Raw genomic sequence first — 18,207 nt, 5'->3', positions numbered from 1 at the left:
CCACCGCCCTACCTCCATAGCAACCCTGCTCCCCCTCTCCCTTCATCCATCCATTTCTCCCTTGTCCAATCCACCAACAAAAAAAACGTTTAAAAAAAATTGCATCACCACTCCTCCCCCCTCCATCCATCCGCCTTTCCAATCCCCCAAACAAGCCCGCGGCGGTCAGGGCAATTACTGCGAGTCACTCTGTCAATGACAGCAATGACAGCCGCCGACGGCCCGTCCACGACTAATGATGCCGCTGGTCGAGGTCAATGTCCAGCCCGCCGGACCACAGCTAACAAACAGTACCGCCGGCCCACACGCTTACATTTACATTTGTAAGCATTTAGCAGATGCTCTTATCCAGAGCGACTTACAGGAGCAATTAGGGTTAAGTGCCTTGCTCAAGGGCACATCAAAAGAAGTTTCACCTAGTTGGCTCAGGGATTCAAACCAGCGACCTTTCTGTTACCGGCACAACACCCTTAACCATTAGGCTACCTGTCGCCCAAGAGCTATGTGGCTAAAAAGTCACATTTTTTATTTATTCATGTATATTTCACCTTTATTTAACCGGGTAGGCCAGATGAGAGCAAGTTCTCAAATACCCAAATACCATTGCAGACATCGGAGTACTCCTCTTTCTATTTCGGAGATGGTCATGTCGTGGAGTGTCCTGGGACAACAAACGGAGGGATAGCCTCTAGGTCTGGTTTCAGCACCCCTCTTTTCTTTTCATTTCTCCTCAGCCAGACAATTGGCAAGAAAGTGAGTTAGCCTCTTGAAAGGAACAGTGTTGGCCAGACCAGCCATTTAGCCCCGTTAGCCTCCACCACAACATACAACGGTCAAGCCTGCAGACATAGTGATGCCAAATGTTTTGTCGTAGACCAGGTAAGCATGGGTAAGCAAATAAACACGTTTGCAACCGCGCCAAATACATTTACTGAGAGTTTAGCCTTTCCGTAGCCTCGCTAATATCTTGAAAAGCTACATATTTACAAAGCATAACAATTAGTCCACTCAACAGACATTTGGAAATTTGGAAAATCATTCACAAGAGCGATAAACTGCCTTTCTATAGCCACACTCACCTCCAAGTTTCAGAAACACTACTTGTCTATCGCTGCTAAAGGCTAAATTTAGCATAACAGCTAATTTCGCTCAACAACAGACATGAAAGACATGACCTGTGTCGTGAACTTATTTTTGGTCGGAGGAAATTCGGTCAAATTGGGCTTGATTAAAAGTGTCTGATTGGCGTCTTAAGTGTTTCTCGCTTTGGCTGCTTTGAAACGATGGAGGCTTTGAAGTCAGCCACACAGTGGAGCGCATGATGACACATCAAAGGAAGAGGAGGAGAGAGGCGAGTGACACGAGACAAGGCCCCTCGATTGTAGTCTGTTCAAAGTGAAAAAGCAGTCTGTTGTCTGCGAATGTAGTTAACGGAGCATCCTTTTCTCGAGTCCGCAAGGGCCAGTGGACATCGGAAAGGTCGTCCGCCTTTGGGAGAAGAGATTCTTTATACACGGATCCTGTCACAGATACACTGCACGGCCAAAAGTATGTGGACACCTGCTCGTCGAACGTCTCATTTCAAAATCATGGGCATTAATATGGAGTCGGTCCCCCCATTGCTGCTATAACAGCCTCCACTCTTCATGGAAGGATTTCCACTAAAATGTTGGAACATTGCTGCTGGGACTTGCCACAAGAGCATTAGTGAGGTCGGGGACTGACATTGCGCGATTGGGCCAGACTCACAGTCAGCATTCCAATTCGTCCCAAAGGTGTTTGATGGAGTTGAGGACAGGGCTCCGTGCAGGCCAGTCAAGCTCATCGACACTAATCTCGTCAAACATTTTCTCGTTTAGAATGTCATTGTAGCGTTAAGATTCCCCTTTACTCAAACTAAGATGCCTAGCCCGAACCATGAAAAACAGCCCCAAAACATTATTCCTCCTCCACCAAACTTTAGACTTGGCACTGTGCAGTCGGGCAGGTAGCGTTCTCCTGGCATCTGCCAAACACAGACTTGCCCGTCGGACTGCCAGATGATGAAGAGTGATTCATCACTCCAGAGAACACGTTTCCACTGCTCCAGAGTCCAAAGAAATAGCTGACTCCACTCATTTGAAGGGGTGTCCACATACTTTTGTATATATAGTGTATAAATGGAGCATCCTGGGTGACAAATACATTTGAGCATCTCAAATGAACATCTTAGAATAGAAATGTCACACTATAAACTATTTGTCACCAGTCTTGAAAGCTAGAGGCCAAGTTGGCAAGGCTACCTTTGGTTGCCAACCATAAAACCTGAACAACGCAACACATTTATATGAACTTCGCAAACACCTGCACACGCAGACACAAAGAGACCATAGTTCAGGGTTATCAGCCCACTACACAGACCCTCAACCTCAGCGGTGTGATACCGCTAGACTGATTTGCTGAATGGGCAAACTAACACCCCCTTCCCCCTCTATCCTGCCATACATCTTTCTACTCTTTTCGCTCAGTTTTTTCCTCGCTATCTGTCAGAATTCTCCGTCTTCCCCCGATAGGCCCACTCCTCTTCCCATCCCTCTGTTTTATACTTCTCCTCCTTTCATAGTCCCCCTTTTCCAAGCCCTCTCCAATATCTCTATTTATATTTTCTCTCTCTCCCCCCCTCACTACTTCATGTGGTAAATGATGATCTCGTTGAGTCAGATAATGAGTGTGCTGTACCTCCGTTCCGCTGGCCATCGATTCATTGACTTCTAACTCCCCTCTTGGCTATCTCCCTAAGCAGATTGATGACGGAGAAGAAAAATTGAAGACAAGTCACCCCTCACCACACAGTCCCCACCGAGACGCCTCAGAATCCCAAATGATGTTAACCCCCTCAGGGCAAGAGAAACATTCGATTAGCTGGTTAGGAAAACAATTAACTAATTCAAGCTATCAGCAGGTTAAGTCTCCACGTGGTCGCCAAAGGGTGAAGGCTAGTACAGCTCATGCCTCCGAGGCTGTGAAACATAGCCCTTAAATGTACAGTTGAAGTCGGAATATATTATCTATTTTGTGAAGTGCACCAGTCCCTCCTGCAGCAAAGCACCCCCACAACATGATGCTGCCACCCCCGTGCTTCATGGTTGGGATGGTGTTCTTCGGCTTGCAAGCCTCCCCCTTTTTTCCTCCAAACATAACGATGGTCATTATGCCAAACAGTTCTATTTTGTTTCATCAGACCAGAGGACATTTCTCCAAAAAGTACGATCTTTGTCTCCATGTGCAGTTGCAAACCGTAGTCTGGATATTTTAATGGCGGTTTTGGAGCAGTGGCTTCTTCCTTGCTGAGCGGCCTTTCAGGTTATGTCGATATAGGACTTGTTTTACTGTGGATATAGATACTTCTGTACCCGTTTCCTCCAGCATCTTCACAAGGTCCTTTGCCGTTGTTCTGGGATTGATTTGCACTTTTCGTACCAAAGTACGCTCATCTCTAGGAGACAGAACGCGTCTCCTTCCTGAGCGGTATGACGGCTGCGTGGTCCCATGGTGTTTATACTTGCATACTATTGTTTGGATAGATGAACGTGGTGGTACCTTCAGGCGTTTGGAAATTGCTCCCAAGGATGAACCAGACTTGTGGAGGTCTACACTTTTTTTGGTCTGGATGATTTCTTTTGATTTTCCCATGATGTCAAGCAAAGAGGCACTGAGTTTGAAGGCAGGCCTTGAAATACATCCACAGGTACACCTACAATTGACTCAAATTATGTCAATTACACCTACAATTTACTCAAATTATGTCAATTAGCTTATCAGAAGCTTCTAAAGCCATGACATAATTTTCTGGAATTTTCCAAGCTGTTTAAAGGCACAGTCAACTTAGCGTATGTAAACTTTTGACCCACTGGAATTGTGATATTCATGAATTATAAGTGAAATAATCTGTCTGTAAACAATTGTTGGAAAAATGACTTGTGTCATGCACAAAGTAGATATCCTAACCGACTTGCCAAAGCTTTAGTTTGTTAACAAGAAATTTGTGGAGTGGTTGAAAAACGAGTTAATGACTCCAACCTAAGTGGACGTAACACTTACAGTTGAAGTCGGAAGTTTACATAACTTCCGACTTCAACTGTACATCAATGAAAACAATGAGAAATTGTAAAAGGCAACCATGGAACATGGCGCCCCTTCTGAACACTGTGTGTGGACACGCTGTTCTCTTTTAGAAAATCCCTCCTCTATAATGTCATAAAGTCATGACCCCAAAACTGGCCAGCCAGTTAGCGCTGAAACCCACTGTGTTGCCTGCTGACTGTGCACCACGCAACAGACCAGACGAGAGGTCACCCAGACCCATGGTGGTGCCACTCTGAGCAGGCCTCTCATTGGCTATCTTCAGGGATATTCCCAGCAGTCCTGTGGGCTACCCATGGAGTCTCTCTCTCTACTCAGCGGAAGATCAGATCACGAAGGAGAGGCTTGTGTCAGCAGATCACCTAAGGCCCGTCAGATTCACCATCAGGCCACCATCCCTCCCTCATATGACCCTCACTGAGGCGAGGAAGGGCAACATGGGGAAATGTTGTAGGCTATGTTCCACTAACGGGCCAAGAGGACGAAGACAACATAAACACCATTCTCTGACAGAGACATCAACATAGCAGTCGTCGCTTTCAAAGCCTTTTAAAATATGTTTCCCCATAAGAACGCGACTTGATGTTTCAAGGTAATGGCGTTTCGAAGAATCAATGTGAATTTCTCCCTAACAACATGCTTACTCATCCTCTCTAATGTAAAGATACCTGGATAAACACGCACACACACACACACACACACACAACCATTATGCAAGCCCCTTATATCAGTTCACCAACTCTCCATGCAGCTTTGAGGCAATGCAGGCATTTTTTTTATGGAGAGGAAGGAGAGGGTTATACAGTACGTGACTGACCTGGTTGGCATTTGAAGCCTGAACGGTGCGGTAACATTGGGCTGGGAATATGATGTGGGATGGGGAGCGGCTGGTATTATGGGCTCATAACGGTGATGCATGAGAAAAAAGCAGAGGGTAACATTTAAAGCTCTAAATGCCAACCTCGGTTATGAGGGATGTCGGGAGTGCATCACTCACTCTGAGGCATCGTCTGCTGAGAGAGAGAGCGAGAGAGGAGGGAGAGGGGGCGGTTAATGATATCATCCAAGTATAAAGACAAAATTCAATGAAGGGAGACAGTGAAAAGAAAGAAAGACACACACACACACACACACACACATACATACATACACACACACCACAAAGAAATACACTTGGAAACTTTTTGATGCCTGTACTAGGAGGGAGGGCTTGAACCCCATTGTGGAGGCAGTGTGTTATTGTGGGGGGTGTAGGAGGGTAGTGGGGGGGTTGTTCCTGTGGTCAGTTGACCCTGCCTGGCCTAGGGAAGACTAATGGTTGCAGCAGGAGGGCCATCCAGCCGGTTGGGCCGCTCACTGACATTCATGCGTAAGGCCCTAATGAGCATTGACCCCCAGGGGTCGGGGGTAACCAGGCCCACCGGGGGGGGGGGGGGGCTGACAGTGGGCCGTTCCACCTAGCCTACTCCCTCTGTAACCCCAGCCTATCCAAACAGCTCTCCCAGACCTCACCCCCCCCCCCCCCCCCCCTCCCGTGACAGAAGATGGAAGAGGAGCTCTCCCCAGGAACATTCCTGTCTTATCGGTCTGGACTCCATGGGGGTCCCACAGTAGAATGGAGGAGGATGGGTGAAGGAGAGGATTATGGAGGGTTCCAGAGTATAGTCCCAAATGAAAGGGGGGAAGCGGGGGTGAAGACAAATGTATATTGTTTTTATATATATATATTGTTAAGTGAGAAATCTCCCAAATTAATTTGAGTGGTCGGGTGATAATTTTGCTATCTGAGTCCAAACAACAGTGCATTGGCAGGGCAATTCAAGCAAAGACTATATGCAGTGATAATGTATTGGGCTTATAGCCTACTGCACAAACTCACTGCTAAAGCACTGTTTTTAATTGAGCGGCTTCCATGTTGACACAGAGAGTGATCTTGACGCAGAAAGTGTTCTTGGCGCAGAAAATGTTGGTGACCACCGGTCTAACGTCTATCGTTGTATGTGACTGTGTCTGTGAGTGAGTGTTTGTGCGTGCGTGCACACATTGTCAACATGAGACAAGCACGGACAAAAGGCTGTCACGCTCTGCATGGCATCTAGGGAAAAGGGTGGAGCAGGCGGCTGTACTCAGTATAACTAGTACATCACCATAGAGACAGACAAACAGACAGCAAGAAACAGATGGACGGACAGACACAGCGGGAAGAGTGCACCCGCCAGTGACAGTGATAGCTCCCGACACCAGACCTAAACAGATCAGGGCAACCCGCGAGAACGGGTGGCAAGGGAGGGATGGAGAGACGCCTTGGGGGAGGGAACAGAGGAAGGAGTGAGTGAAGGGGAGGGAGGGGTTGGAAGGGTGGTGCACGAGGGATGGAGTTGATAACGAAACGGGACGGATTTTGGGGATGAGGAGGAGAGGGGTACGTATCGATAGAAAGATGATGAGCGATGTAGAATGGGTAAGGCAGGTCCCTAGAGGGAGAGCCAGGCACTCAGGACACGTCGTCCTTGGGAACAGCACGATTGATGGGAATAGAGTGATAAAAACCACACACACACACACACACACAAATACACACCTGCTCCCTCCTTCTCAACATTTTCTCAATCCCTCTTTCTCCCCATGTCTTTAATCCTCTCCATCCCACACAGCTCTCCTCATAGTCAAAGTGTCAAGACGCGTTCCGTCTCCTAGAGATGAACGTACTTTGGTGTGAAAAGTGATAATCAATCCCAGAACAACAGCAAAGGACCTTGTAAAGATGCTGGAGGAAACGGGTACAAAATTATCCATATCCACAGTAAAAGGAGTCCTACATCGACATAACCTTAAAGGCCGCTCAGCAAGGAAGAAGCCACTGCTCCAAAACCGCCATAAAAAAGCCAGACCACGGTTTGCAACTGCACATGGGGACAAAGATTGTAATTTTTGGAGAAATGTCCTCTGGTCTGATGAAACAAAAATAGAACTGTTTGGCCACAATGACCATCGTTATGTGTGGAGGAAAAAGGGGGAGGCTTGCAAGCTGAAGAACACCATCCCAACCGTGAAGCACGGGGGTGGCAGCATCATGTTGTGGGGGTGCTTTGCTGCAGGAGGGACTGGTGCACTTCACAAAATAGATGGCATCATGAGGTAGGAAAATGATGTGGCTATATTGAAGCAAAATCTCAAGACATCAGTCAGGAAGTTAAAGCTTGGTCGCAAATGGGTCTTCCAAATGGACATGACCTTGTTGTGGCAAAATGGCTTAAGGACAACAAAGCCAAGGTATTGGAGTGGCCATCACAAAGCCCTGACCTAAACCTATTGAACATTTGTGGGCAGAACTGAAAAAAGCGTGTCTGAGCAAGGAGGCCTACAAACCTGACTCAGTTACACCAGCTCTGTCAGGAGGAATGGGCCAATTCTCCCAACCTATTGTGGGAAGCTTGTGGAAGGCCACCCGAAACGTTTGACCCAAGTTAAACAATTTGAAGGCAATGCTACCAAATACTAATGGAGTGTATGTAAACTACTGACCCACTGGGAATGTGATGAAAGAAATAAAAGCTGAAATAAATCACTCTACTATTATTCTGACATTTCACATTCTTAAAATAAAAGTGGTGATCCTTACTGACCTAAGACAGGGAATTTTTACAAGGAAAGACGGAGTTTAAATGTATTTGGCTAAGGTGTATGTAAACTTCCAACTTCAACTGCATGCGTGCGCATGTGTGTACGATGCCCAATGTTCTTGCCTTTTAGCTGGCATGTGTGTGTTTTTGCAAATGAGTATAAGTTGGTGCGTACATCTGCACCAGAATGAGAGTGTGTGTGTGTGTGTGTGTGTGTCCACACGTGCTCGCGCATGTGTGCGTTCCACTCCGTCTCCCCTCCTACAGCCTGTTGACTGACACAGGAGACTAGGCCTTCCTCCAAGGCTGCTTTCATATCACTGCTGAGTAAGTCCAGACACCGTGCCATCCACCGTCCTGTCCTCCAGAGTGTTTCCACCATCGCCTCCTCCTCCAGCCTCCACTATGTGCTTGCCCCGAGCATCCTAGGAGCTCCTCCTACACTGGGGGTGCGGGAACACTGTGGCGTTTTTTGGGAACATGTGGGTGCAACATGGCGCGTTGACATCTGGTTGCCCGTACGTATTTGAGTAGTGTCAGTGTCACAGAATCTCCTCTGCTGTCGATTTAACACTTAGATCAATCCTAGATGTCAAAGAGTGAGAAAATGTCAGGAGAAATCTGGAAAGAATCCCACTTGATGGCCAGAAATGAAGTACAACATCTGACTGAAGTAAGCATTGGGTATAACAATCATTTTCCTTCTTCATATGTAAGTACACATGCCATTCAAAAAAGGCATCTGCAGCACGCCTGAGGAAATGAATACTGCAAGTAGCCTGTCCATGAATAAGTGGCCATACAGTTGAAAGGCCTATGAATGACAGAACCCATGCTCGGCCAGTATAAAGCAAGGCCTATCCAGGCATTATAACACCTTGCTAAATCAGTCTAATCCTTCAAATAAAATTAAAAAAACTCGGCTTTCCATTGTTCAGAGTTGTTTTTACCAAGTGGCAGGCCAGAGCCAAATCCCGCTGGGTCATGGGTTACAACTGGAGAGGTGTGACTCGAAACATGCCTCTTGTTTCTGTGGTGGTGGGTCACAAGACACATGCGGCTTGAAGTGTGTGTGTGTGTGTGTGCCTCTGTGTGTGCCTCTGTGTGAGTGCGTGCCAGTTCCAAATGTGTGTGTGTGTCAGCTTCAAATGTATGCTTGTGTGTGTGTGTCTGTGCACAAGCCTGTGCTTGTGTGTTTCCATACACACTCCATCACCTACAGCACATCAATGTGGGTGGTGCTTTACTAAGGAATGGAATGGGGGGGGGGGGGAATCCCATCCCCACTACCTTCCATTGTCCCTATCGCTCCTTTCCTTCCCCCCCTCTGCTCCGCTCTGCTGAGCTGGGTGGTAGTCGAGGAACATGTGTTTGTATTTATCTGGCACTGACTGGAGCCTTTGTCTGGGCCGTTCATTAATCAACAGACCCAGGCTGAGAAAGAGAACAGACAAAAGCAGGGGAGACAGTCAGAAAGAGGGAGGTGTGTGTGTGTGTGGGGGGGGGGAGGGAGGGAGGGGTGTGTGTGTGTGTGTGTGTGTGTGTGCGCGCGTGCGTGCGTGCGTGCGTGCGTGCTCACTTTAAAGAAGTTGACTGGAGAACAGCCAGGAGAAAAACATGGACAGATATCTTCCACGAGTCAATCAACTAAAATGTTTACAGCGGTTGACATTTCAAAGTGTCAAGTTGCGAGGCAAAGCATTTGGAGTGGAGTCGAGCGTGGTCTGCGTTGCTCGTCTGTCTGCTACTCTCCGCTCGGCGTCTCCGCCTGTTGTGTGTGAAGGTGATCGAACACAGTGCCACTCGTCAAATACACAGTACCCCTCACCTCAGCACCTACTTGACTCAAACGCAATGGCACCGATTGTCAGCAGATACTTGATACACCAGCTAGCCCTTATGGCTAATATACTACCATGCTGCTATATACACATTCAATGTGTGCTACCTCTCTACAAATGATACAAGGTCTCCTCTCCAAAACATTCTTCAACTCAAACATGAAAATACAACCAAATGCATTTATTCTTCCTTCTACATGCATATCTGGGAAAATATGAAATATTTGTGTACCGAAAGTCAAAGTGGGTAGGCAGTAAGTAGCTCACAGGTAGCCTAGTGGTTAGAGTGTTGGGCCAGTAACCGAAAGGTTGCTAGATTGAATCCCTGAGCTGACGAGGTAAAAAAAAATATCTGCCCCTGAACAAGGCAGTTAACCCACCGTTCCTAGGCCGTCATTGAAAATAAGAATTTGTTCTTTAGCTGACTTGCCTAGTTAAATGAAGGATCGATTGAAAATGTATACATGTCAGGCAGGCGTAGTCAATAACCTACAACACCCGTAAACAACATGTAGTAACAGTTATAGGGGTTGTTGAAATCATTTCTTAGACAGCTCAAGCCAGTTTAGTTCCGTCTTCAGTAACTTGAGCATTGGTTCAGTTCGGCTGCCATCTTGCTTATGGTCATTATTATGTGGGAACCCAGAGAGAGACAGACGAGAGCAGCAAACTGAAGGCATGACTAATCCCCTCATTTTAGCTCCAACTGTATTGTCTAAAATCCTAAAAGTGGGGCAGCGATTGAATCAACCGCAATGAAAAATGTAAGCCCCCTCTGGCACCCAGGAATATAAATACTGAGGACTTCACCGAGAAGAACCCCCTTCCCCTCCCTCCCTCCCTCCCTCCCTCCCTCCCTCTCTCCTCTCCTCTCCTCTCCTCTCCTCTCCTCTCCTCTCCTCTCCTCCCGAGATTGTTATGTACTACTGGCAGGGAGGAGACGGCGATCTCACACAACCAATGTAGACATCTCATGTAACCCTGCTATCAGGTCTAATGTGTTAAAGGTGAGGGGAGATGATGATGCTGGCCTATGGTAAAGGGTAGATGGGATCGGTATTCTGTGCATGCATGCGTGCGTGTCCAGGGTTTTGTGGATTCAGGGCAGATCCTTCCTAGCGGAAGCAGGAACTAACTCTCCGTCTCTCTCCACAGGGTGCCAGAATCACGCATGATGAAACCTAACAGCAAGTGCTCGCTCACACTGACACAACCCACAAGGTTACCCCCCCCCCCCCCCCCAAACAAACACCCAAAAAAACAACTTGCTACCGTGGCCTTTCAGACCGTATCCACGGTTCCATTAGAGAGTAGCTGATGGATGAGATAGTGTAATAGCAGTAAATGTAGGGCATTATGGGAATAATTACAAAAAGTCACATTAACTGAATGGAATGGAACAAATGGAGCTTCTGGCTCATTTGACTGTCTGAGCACATTGCTGCAACTAATAGGAGAGCAGAAAGAGATTATCCACAACCGACGTTAGACGTTAGTCACAGGAAGGGAGAGATAGTCTTCAGAGTTTTGGTCTGTTAAAGCGGGGGGGGAGGGGGGGGGGGGGGTTCTGATAAATTGACACAAAATGTTCTGCAAAATTCCACAACTTTAGCTTGGGAATATTGGAAATTGTGTCTGTAGATTCTTTAGGTAAGAGTTGCTTTATGCCAAGGGCAAAACTGTAGAAGTTCATCACCGTTACACCAATTTCCATGGCTGATTGGAGCACGGCGCTGGCCACACAACGTTTATGGTTGTATTTTGGCAATTGCCACATACTGAAAATGTTGTGAGTTATGAGCGAACTGGCATTGGATAAAAAAAAGTCTGCTAAATGATCATATTATAGAAAAATGGGTCATTCGAGTTACAAATGGGTCATTCGGGTTACAAATGGGTCATTCGAGTTACAAATGGGTCATTCGGGTTACAAACTACAGACCCAGTCCAGTTCTTTTCCACACAGCACTCAATTAGGAGCTTGGCTGCGCCGCAAACCACAACCAGACCAGTTATCCAACCAACTCATCCCGACCAGAACACATCAGAACAAGCACCACAGGGCTTCTTACCAGAGCCAACCAAAAGGGGGAGAGAAGAGGAGAAGAGGCCAGGCTCGGCAAGCCTAGGCGTGGTTGGCCTGGAATCACTTCAAGCCCATACAGAGTCATCAAGTTTCAGGTTCCTGGCAGTGGAGTACCTGCTCTCTCCATCATTAAGTGACAGATGAGTAGGGGATGCCAGGTTTGGGCCCAGGAGAAGCCAGGCCTATTAAAAAGGAAAAAAAGGCCAATGCATTTAGCAGTGGTAATAAAGTGGAGTTGCGGTGAGCGGTGGTTCCACGTTCGCTTCCAAACCTGCAGCCTGATCAAAAGGCAGCGCCCACAGCCCGTTGGAAAATATTTGATCAGTTATTTTATTAAGCAAGAGCTCGTCTTTCACTAAATACTCGGTATACCTTTCGAGATGCTAGTGCTACGTACCGATGCCACCCAATAGATGTGCTATATCCATTGCCAAGGACACAAGAGTGTTATCGCTCCATACAACTGCTCTGCTAGATGTCATTGCACGACACTGGTTTCAATACTATAAAAAAGGACTAGATACTACCTCCCCCATACATCTGCTTAATATTACCACTCTGTTGAAACTCTGAATTGCTAGTCCATGTAAAACATTTCCTGGATCTTCTCCATACTACTGCTCCTTCACACCGATTGGTTTGAAATCATTCTAAACCCAGGCACCATTGCGTGCACCATTCCTAAAGGGCAACCCAACAAGAGAGGATTGGGTTTCCACTCATTTCTACAGTGACAATTACCTCCCCTTTGTTCAACACCACTGGCAATGAGTGTTTTCCAATTATACAACTGGCAAACGGAGCATGACTGCCAGTGCGTTTTGGCAAATGACACAAAAAAAATGCAGCTGAAGACGAGACATCTTTCTCAGACCAGCTGAATCAAATCAATCCGGAACCTTCAGTACTAGCCAGGCCTAGCCTAGGACAGGGCAGCCATCCACCCAGCTGTCCCAACTGTCCAGCTCCAAGGACCAGCCTGATGGAGTTGCCGTCACAACATGGCTTTCATCAACACGATGTTAAACAAATGCTTCATTCTAGCTCAACTGGGACTGCTTGACCATGGAGGCTGGTGCTAGAAGCGATCTCGCAAGACATTTGGAGTCAGAGGGGCTTGGTTTGTGAGCCAATGAGTTGGTCTTGGGAAATGGGGGTGGGGTATAAATACAGTATTTATAGTGCCTTTGGAAAGTATTCAGGTGCCCTGGACTTTTTTCCACATTGTGTTACGTTGCAGCCTTAATCTAAAATGTTCTTAAATCTATTGAAAATCCTCAGCAATCTACACACAGCACCCAATAATGACAAGCCTAAACAGTTTTTTTTTTGATTGACCTTATTTACATAAGTATTCAGACCCTTTGCTATGAGACTCGGGAATTAAGGCTGTATATTAGGATACCCATTAGCTGATGCCACAACATCAGCTAATCTTCCTGGAACACTGGCCCTTTAAGACCAATGGCATAGCAAAGCAGTTACCGGGAGACCCAGTTACCGTATACTTGGCGACAGGCCGGGCTGTGTTGCTGTGCCGAGACTGGCGGGAAGACTTGAAGGAGGGAGGAAAGGAGGGTTGGGACGGGTGGGAGTTTGTTTTAATTTCCCTACGCCAAAATCCGGCCGCGCGGGGAGAGGGACGGACTCAGAAGAAAGAGGAACTGCAGACTTCTTACTTCTGCAAACACGACCGTTGAAATAACCACACCCGCTCTCCCCCCCATTGTTATTTGGAATATGTCGTCAGTTCGACGAGGACTGAGGAGGGTGTAGGACTGGGAAGATCCAGGATCCAGGCCCACCCACTCTAACCCCAAGTCACCCCAGAAACTAGACAAAAAAAAAAGGAAGTGTGAGAGGATGGCAGTAGTGTGTGTGTGTGTGTGTGTGTGTGTGTGTGTGTGTCAGTGATTTTCAGCGCTGGGCGGGAGCCTCACTAACTGATCGTTATCTAACCTATCTGCAGCACGACTGGCAGACAGGACTGATACAAGCCAGGTCTGACGGGCAGATGTTGCTACAGCAGCTGCATTGCATCATGCCTGAAAACCACGGCAGAGAATGTCGAGCGCACACTGCAAGCTGTGCTCGCGGTCACAAGATAACCCCACTGCTTTCAAGGAGTAGTGGGGGGACGTTGATGTGCTAGGCACAAAGTCGCAGGCACGCGCACACGCAACTATGCACATTCAGACGGAAGGACGAACACAGATGCACAATCCAAAACAAATACAACTGACCAATCACACACACCACCAAATTGTGGTGAAGTGTTCTCCAGAAGGATGTGTCACTAATTCAACAGTGTGTGTAATCTCTGGGGCAAGGGGGGCAAAGCAGATCACTGTTTATTGTCCTCTGTCCTCTCCAGGCTGTAACAGACCACACACACCATGCAGCCCCTTCCTCCTCCTCTTCGTCTTCTAGTGGTCGCACTGATTCAAATCATCTCTCCACCAAGGTAACTAGCCAAGCTGGGCACCAACTTGGATTTTCCACACTTCGGTGAAAGTGGAGCGAGGGGTGTGTGCGCGGCCTGCACCAAGATCTCATAGTTTCACTTCACACTTTGACCTATTATGGATGAATGTATTTTTGAGAGAATAATTCTGCGTGGCTACACAGTTAATTCCACCTGGGTACATGGGCTCAAACAGACACAACTCAACGGTTTAAGTTTAGGTATTAATTCCCGAGTGGTTAAGGTTATGGGGAAGGCTTAAAACGAAGTAATAAAATAATGTGCTGTTTCCATCAGGTATTCCCCTGGCTTGCTAGAGCATTGTGAACTGCTGCTGGTCAGTGGTCTGAGCAGCACGCTTCGCCTCCGAGCATCATGAGTTCGTGCCAGTGCTGGACAAGTTTTTTTTTTTGAGAGAGACAACTGAGAACGTTTTCAAGACCTTTTCAAACGTCCGAAATCGAAGTCTACTTCTAGTGATCTGCCTGGTGTGTGTGTGTGTGTGTGTGTGCATGTGTGTCTGAGGAGTTTCCCGGCTTTTCTGCTCTCTGAGCCCCTCTCCCACAACGGATTACGACAAAGGCTGACTGACCAGAAAGTCTAGTATTTACCCAACCAGTGTGTGTGTGTGTGTGTGTAATGACTGTCCCTGACTTCAAAATGTAATTAGATGTCAAATTAGGAAATCGTTGCTAAAGCAGGCTAACGACCCAGCATACCTGCTACTGAATCAACTGTCACACACGGACAGTATCTTCTATTGATCAAGTTATCCAAATGCGTCGCAAATGTAACCAAGGACACAAGTACACAAAGCACACAAAAAGGCACACAATTGCAATTCAAAAAACGCACACCCACTCATCTCCAATACACCGAAATAAAACCACACAAGCAGACATAACAACAACAAAAAGAGCCACTGAAACAGCAGTCGTTGCCGTGTCCATCAGTACTTGGATGTTCCTCTCGACGTGTTCTCCACGGTCCTAATCCAACCCTTCCGAGGCCAATAGCAGATCAGGTGCAGAGTAGGTGCCCCAAAAAAACATTGTGATTCAAGAATGTGCTTCACAAAACTTGAATAAATGTTTGTTATAGAGCTCGGAGTATCTGCTAAGTACTGTAGCTTGACATAACACAACAGCTGCATACGAACGGGTGTGCTGAAAAGGTAAACTCGACACAATACTCGAAACGGTCACACTGGACAATAGGATCGCACTGCCACCGTTAGACCTACTGTGGGTCGACACAAAATGGCAGAGCTAAGTAAGAGAGGGGGAGAAGAGGTGGAAGAGGGTGGCCAAAACGGTAGACAGAGGAAAGGGGGTTAACTTTAGTACTTTAACTATTTGCACATATGACATTTGTAATGTCTTTATTCTTTTGGAACTTGTGTGAGTATAATGTTAAGGGTTCATTTGTATTGTTTATTATCTAGTTCGCCAGCTGCCAATAAATATGTGTGTGAGTGAGTCAGTGTGTGTGCGTGTGAGAGAGAGAGAGTCTCAGTAACACAACACACATCAAAGAATGCTGTGAATGATTTGTGAACCCCCACAACACACACATTTGTGTGTTTATAAAATGGCATCCTCCACTGTCGAGAACCTCCTCTGCTCCACCTTTCCTGACAGGCGCTGAACAGAGAGCCAAAACAAAGTAGTAGCCAAAATATTTGTTCATGCATGTGTGTGTGTGTGTGTGTGTGTGTGTGTGTACCCAGTTGCCCTCAGTTGCCCCCTATGACGTCCATAACTCTAAACGTGTGCCTGGTAATTAGGCCTTCCTCAGCTCAGAGAGGAAATTGTCACAGCCGGGTCACCTTCACTCTGACCTCCAGGAAGTTTTTTTTTTGTTCCCTGAGAACCAGTTGTTGTGGAATCACTTTGCTGTGTAACCCTTTCTGGGGTGGCAGTGGCTGTGTGTGTGTGTCTCTGTCTACTTAAGTCATCAATCGAGGCTGTACTCCAGCCGAGGAGAGAGGAGCGAAGACTCAGGAGAGGTAACACGTTCTAATAAACTTCTAATAAAGAGTCTTGTACTGTAATGGCTAATTAATGAAAGATATTACAGAAAGTGGCACTAGATGAGCTAAAAGTCATCTTAGCTGTATGCTAGGGCTGGGATGGTCCTGCTGAGGGAGGGGGAAGCCTCTCCTTTCCTGAGTGTCTGACTGGGGAAGTCCCTGTTTAAACAAAGAGGGGAGAGGATCGCCCGGCCCAGCGGAGTTCCTAAGATATTGTCCCTAAGAACAGAACACTCCCAGAGGCCTCTTCAGCTCATGGGACTTCCTGTCACCACTGCCGGCAGCTCCGCCTCCGAGGATATCCTGCGTCTCCGGTCCTTTAAGGACCTCTGCTGCTACATTCTCCTTCCTCTTGGCTGGGGATAGGTGAAGAAAATAACCCCGGGCCGACCCTCACACTCATCGTGTATGCAAGCCAACGTCTTCCACAAGTACAGCACAGTGGACTGTATGTATTAAGTGCCATTCGAGGTAGATGGGTTATAGATGGGTTATAGATGGGTTTCGCTTGGCTGGACTCCTGTGAGAAGGAGATCCCAGTGGATCCTCTCACTCATCTCCACCCCGAGCTAAAGATAGAGCACCGAGCATGTTGACAATGACTGGAAGTGCAGTCAGTGGGCTGGGCTCATGTGACCCAAGCCGACCCTCGCTCTCATTGAGTCGCTCACCCACCTACAGCATTGGGCAGAACGTTGCCCAGGATTGGATGTACAGAGAGAGTGCCATTAGACATAGAAATGCAAGGAGAGAGGGAGGAGATGAGGACACATGAGGAGAAGAGAAACTTATCACACACACCCCCCTCCCAATCTCCCTTCAGTGATGTTCTTTGGTATGTGGGAGTCACATGAGTCCATAGAGATGTGACAGGACATGAGGAAATGGATTTGATGAAAGAGCAGCGAGACGAGGTGAGTCAACTGAGTCAACTGAGGACTTAGAGAGGGAAGGAGCCCACATTGGCTATGTGGCCGAGCCCACGTTGGCTATGTGGCTGTATTCGTCTCTGCCTGGCCGTACGGGTAATGAGGCGGAGTACTGCGGGCGATGTAGTCAGGCGCGAATACAGGCCCTGGCCTGCGTCTGGAAATCAGGCATCCCCTGTGGGATACGAGTCACGAGTCGAGTGTACATGAGCACACACACACGAGGTAGACACACTCAGACATGCATATACACACACAGTCTGTAATGCAGAGGGAGACACAATCAAGCATGCATACTAAACACACATTCCATACACTCAGACATGCATACAACCATACACTCAGACTTGCATTAATAACACATCAGACAGGAGAGTGGCACAGCAAGAAATATGCACACCAACTTGAACAGGCAACCTCAAGCCCTCTAGCTCTGTGACCCACACATTACACACACACACTCAACTTCAGGAGTCCTTAGTTACTCCTTCATATCAGTGGAAGCTGCAGCGCTCAAAACGGTACACGCTACCCTTGACGGCGCCAGTCAGCGTGGCACGCACACCGTGTTGACGGGTGCACGTGAGGCCAGGCTCCTCCAGTTGGAATGACAACAGGGACTGAGCACAGAAACGGCAGCAGAAGACTGCAGGCTGAAGCCAAGGCAAACAGGACACTACAAGAGTCAGCAAAGATTCCTCAAAAGCATCTGACACACAGATAAACATGTACACCCATAAAACGGTGATAAAATACTTCTGTTTGTGGTTGCACTATAACATTGCTCCATGGACACTATGCAATGACTATGTTGGCGCCAAAAGCTCCAAAACAAATACATTTTTTTTAGTTAGAATGCAAAATTCACTGTTATTATTAAGAAATATTTGGTGCCATCGTGGTGGATAGTTTGTCAAACTCCCTCCATCTATGGCTCTTCTCCCCGTCCTCCCCATTGTCATGATAATATCCCTAATGACTCTGTTCCCCCAGGGCTGGTGAGGCTTGGGAGGAGATGGGAGAGGAAGGGGGAGAACTATTGTACCCTTCATCTTTAGTTGTTGAGGGGAATCATAAATCGTCCTTCCGCCCCCCTCAGCCACCTGTTGG

The 18,207-nt window shown here is 47.3% G+C and overlaps 1 protein-coding gene across 2 annotated transcripts in view; it reads right to left on the bottom strand.

Moving 5' to 3' along the window:
* LOC139364581 (retinoic acid receptor alpha-like) overlaps window positions 1-18,207 on the bottom strand; it is a 192,907-nt gene that overhangs the window by 157,310 nt on the left and 17,390 nt on the right. The gene's annotated exons all lie outside the window — the stretch shown is intronic.

This window comes from Oncorhynchus clarkii, chromosome 13 (genome assembly GCF_045791955.1).
Source record: "Oncorhynchus clarkii lewisi isolate Uvic-CL-2024 chromosome 13, UVic_Ocla_1.0, whole genome shotgun sequence".
NCBI classification, from domain to species: Eukaryota; Metazoa; Chordata; class Actinopteri; order Salmoniformes; family Salmonidae; genus Oncorhynchus; species Oncorhynchus clarkii.
This window is presented reverse-complemented; position numbering and strand designations above follow the sequence as displayed.